The following is a 4,938-nucleotide window of genomic DNA, read 5'->3' on the forward strand; positions in this document are numbered from 1 at the left end:
TTTCTGGGCTTTCGGCATATAAAGCCATTTAGCCCTTCACGATTTGAGGGATGACGTCCCTCGGCGAGCACACAATCCGGGGAAAGTGAAGGAAGGAAGCGGCCGGGGACCTATAAGTTAGGTACCACCCCGGCATTTGCCTGGTGTGAATGAGGAAAACCCAGGAAAATCTCATTCACGGTGGCTGGTCTAAAAAAGCTGTTACACTTTTTCGACCGAGTGCCCCCACCGGGAATCGAACCCGGGACCGCTCGCACCAAAGGCGAGAGCGTTAGCAACTACGCTACGCGGGGCCACAACAGGGAGAGAGAGAGAGACAAATATAAATATGAAACATACTTATCATTACAGTGTATGATGAAGAACGCACACACTGTTTATTCGAATTCTCGCCAGTGATGCTTTGTAAGTTCTCCAACAGAAGATAAATATCTGTTTGCAGCCATTATTTTATGCGAAAAAGTTATATTACCTTGTGGGGAATCAAACCCAGGTTTTCCGGTTGGAAGTCTGTTACTTTACCACTACACCACCCAAACTTCGTTCAACAAATGCTGTAATATTCCTTTCCGAGAACGATGACACGAAAACTGTTTACTGCAGATCAATGAAGTGTTTCGAATATCCTGGTAAATCCCTTGCCCTTTCCCAACTAACATTCGTAAATTGTCTGTATCATGATAAAGGTGTTTGCTTCCACATTCTTAAGCATTGCAAGTATAATATGAGAAATCGATTCTTTCTTGCTCCTTTGTAAAACATGCAAGCTTGGCGTGAACAGGATTCGAACCTATGCTGGACAGCTGTATTAATCGCAACTCCATTACGTTACCGCTACACTACCATGCCACCTGAAGCTAGACGTCAATTATTACTTACTTTAGACTTGATTAATAAAACGATCAAGCTTCTTCCTGTAAGGTTATTTGCACCTAAGTGCACAATGAAATTCATTTATTCGACGACCTAGAGAGAAATTAGTGCCCACTAATAAAGGAAACAACATACAATCCAGGAAAAATTACAGAAATAAAAACATATTATGCAGTAATTTCGCCCTGCAAGTTCAAACGTACGCGAATAATAATAATAATAATAATAATAATAATAATAATAATAATAATAATAATAATAATAATAATAATAATAATTATTATTATTATTATTATTATTATTATTATTATTATTATTATTATTATTACCAGCATCAATTGGCCGCTTTGCTGGGCTAAATTTAGAAAAAAATAATAATATGCTCCGTTATTCAGTCACTTTTTACTATTACTAAAGCGCTCTTTGATATCGGTCATTTTCGGTTAGTTTTATGTATCCTCTCCCCTTCCCATGTTGCGGAGCACGGCATCTTCAGTGCCATTGTTCATCTCAGCCACCCGGAAAACTATGAATTCCACAATGATATTGGTTATTTGATCATTTTTATATGTCTGCCCCTCCTCCATGTTGCGGGCTGAATTTGGATTTAAACGGCATCAGATGTGTCACTGTTCATCTCAGCGACTCCAAAAATTATAGATTCGATACTAATATCGGTCATTTTTCGTTCTCTTTTAAATGTTACTATCCCTCCCCTTCAATTAGTTACACCATCAAAATGATATGAGGAAAACCATCTCGGGTTCGTACTTCATCTAGGTTAAAAATTTTATCGAGATTGGTACGGTGGTTCAAGAGTTATTAAATTTTATATATATATATATATATATATATATATATATATATATATATATATATATATATATATATATATATATATATATATATATATATCCCTTTCGCATTCCCCTTCTCTAATTTCTAGCGTCAAAGTGAAATAATAAAAACCATATCAGGCCCGAACCTCATCTATGTTAAAAAGTTGATCGAGAAAGGTCGTGTGGTTCAAGACTTATAAAGTTTTATTTATTTTTATATATCTTTCCCCTTCCCTCCACTCACCTAAGTTTTACCGTCAAAGTGATAAAATGAAAACCACTCCAGGAACGAACTTCATCCATGTTGAAAATTTGATGCAGATGTGTTCGGTGGTTCAAGACTTATTAACTCATTAACATAGTCACTTTTATTTTAATTTACATTGATTTTTGTATAACTCTCCGTCCTCCCCTGCCCTACATTCCACCATCAAAGTGAAATGATTAAAAGCATTCCACTGCACAAACATATTCTATGTTGAAACTTTCATCCAGTTCGGTCGTTTGATTCAAGACTTATTAAGTTTTCTTTATTTTTATTATATTTTTCCATCCTCCCTCTGCCTTAAGTAACACCATCAAAACGAATAGATAAAAATACTCCCAGGTACGAGCATTATCAATGTTGAATATTTGATCGAGTTGAGTTGATTTTAGTTTAGCGTCCCTTTCAACAGCGAGGCTATGTGAGACGTGGACCTACTGATTAACGTTGATTTTGATTTGATTTTGAGTTTAACGTCCCGTTCAGCAGCGAGGCTATATGAGACGTGGGCCTACTGATTAACGTTGAATCCGAACCACATGAGAATATTTGATCGAGATCGGTCGGGTGGTCGAAGACTATAAGTCACAGTCCCTTTCAATTTTACAATATAGGTTATTATTATTATTATTATTATTATTATTGGCGTACTTTTGAATTTGCACGGCGAAATTACTGCATAATATGATTTCATTTCTGTATTTTTTTTTCTGGATTGAATGCGGTTTTCTTTATTAGTGTGTACTAATTTCTCTCTAGGTCGTCGAATAAATGAATTTCATTGTGCACTTAGGTGCAAATAACCTTACAGGAAGAAGCTTGATCGTTTTATTAATCAAGGCTAAAGTAAGTAATAATTGACGTCTAGCTTCAGGTGGCATGGTAGTGTAGCGGTAACGTAATGGAGTTGCGATTAATACAGCTGTCCAGCATAGGTTCGACTCCTGTTCACGCCAAGTTTGCATTTTTTACAAAGTAGCAAGAAAGAATCGATTTCTCATATTATACTTGCAATGCTTAAGAATGTGGAAGCAAACACCTTTATCATGATACAGACAATTTACGAATGTTAGTTGGGAAAGGGCAAGGGATTTACCAGGATATTCGAAACACTTCATTGATCTGCAGTAAACAGTTTTCGTGTTATCGTTCTCGGAAAGGAATATTACAGCATTTCTTGAACGAAGTTTGAGTGGTGTAGTGGTAAAGTAACAGACTTCCAATCGGAAAACCTGGGTTCGATTCCCCACAAGGTAATATAACTTTTTTGCATAAAATAATGGCTGCAAACAGATATTTATCTTCTGTTGGAGAACTTACAAAGCATCACTGGCGAGAATTCGAATAAACAGTGTGTGCGTTCTTCATCACACCCTGTAATGATAAGTATGTTTCATATTTATATTCGTGTCTCTCTCTCTCTCTCTCTCTCTCTCTCTCTCTGTTTCTTGATGTTTCCCTATCCTATCGTTCCATCTTTCACTTCTCCCTCCTCTCTCTCACGTACACACGCACTTCATGTGCGTGTGCGTATTCCAAAGTTAAAACGGAGCAAGAGACCGATAGACCTGGTCTGGAGAATGTAATTAACTGGCAACTTCAGCGTCGAGTTTTTCGTGCTCTGGGGATAACATCTCCAGTCCTGGTCATCTCTGAAAGAAATGCTGTTTAAACGAATGGGAATAAGCAAAATATATTTTTTATCATCTGGGTTATCGAGTATCAGTCGAATTACCGGGTCACTACGGGTTTGAATCTTCGACTCAGTGGTGGTCCATAAGCTAACCAACATCATCCGACTGAGACTATGATCCGTTTGAGCTCTAGCGTTTTCATTCTTTCTGTGCAAATTACAACGTTATATTCGCAAGAGATGAAAGTGATGCTGCATGTTCGGTACAGATAAATCTTTGGAAAAGACTAGAAAATGGCAACGTCTTTGGTTATTTGAAAACAAAATTTTATTTATACTAGTTCGGCACAAATTTGTTTCCATCTTATAATTCAATGTGATTTATTCACGTTGAAATTTGAAACATGCAAGGTCTGCTACATCTATAATGAACATCCAATTTTCCATTTGAACATTTGTAACTTTTCATTATGATACGGTTTGGGCTTTTAATATACCATATTTCTGATAAAAATTTACCAGTAAAATAGCACTCATTCAATTTTATCTTTCTTTCTTCCTTCCTTTTTCTTTTCTCTTTTTTTTTTTTTTTTTTTGTTCACTTTGCATTAGTAGTCTGGAATGGAAGATATGACCTACGCTACCTATTAGAATGTAGTTTGCATCAGTACGTCCAATGAACACTACCGAATTTACAACCGAAACACGCGAGAACAAACCATGTGTTAAACTGTTGACATCATCTTAGATGTGTGTGTGAGATCTACAGTTCTACTGGAAATTGAGTATATTATCCTTTTTGAAAGTGACTTAATTAATGTTTCAAACATCCTCTATATATTGGAATAGTCCTGAAAAAATGTATAAAAACAAACGTTATTTCTATATTTTTGTTGGATTTCTCGTAACGGAACATTGTAATGTTAGGTTCTTTTCTTACTAAGTTTAGAGTTCCACATTTTTATATGTTCTCCCTTTTCTACTCTCTCTCTGTCTCTCTCTGCCTCATTTCTGAACCTCTGTGTAATAGACATCCATTGGTTTCAATTTTTCATTATGTGTGTTTCAGTTTCTCCCTAAATCAACTTATGAATCTTGTTTCGTCTCGGTTTTGTGATTTTATTTTATCGATACTAATACATGTGTAGTTTGAAATTAGAATTGCGTTCATGTTGTTAGCTAATTTTAGTATGGGAGAGAAGAAAGGAGGAGAAGGAGGGAGTCTCTCTACCAGACACGATTATGGGATAAGAATGTTTATATTGGGTGGCCTAGCTGCACGACGTTAGGTGTCGCAATTTTTTTGATGCGGAGTGTACAAAGGGTAC

The 4,938-nt window shown here is 36.2% G+C and overlaps 1 non-coding gene across 1 annotated transcript; it reads right to left on the reverse strand.

Annotated features, from left to right (window-relative positions):
- Positions 1–220: 220 nt before the first annotated feature.
- Positions 221–294, reverse strand: TRNAQ-UUG (transfer RNA glutamine (anticodon UUG)). The gene has a single exon. It is a non-coding gene; the product is annotated as a tRNA-Gln (tRNA).
- Between the last annotated feature and the right edge of the window lie 4,644 nt (positions 295–4,938).

Source organism: Thermobia domestica, chromosome 8 (genome assembly GCF_964235325.1).
Source record: "Thermobia domestica chromosome 8, izTheDome1.hap1.1, whole genome shotgun sequence".
Taxonomy (NCBI): Eukaryota; Metazoa; Arthropoda; class Insecta; order Zygentoma; family Lepismatidae; genus Thermobia; species Thermobia domestica.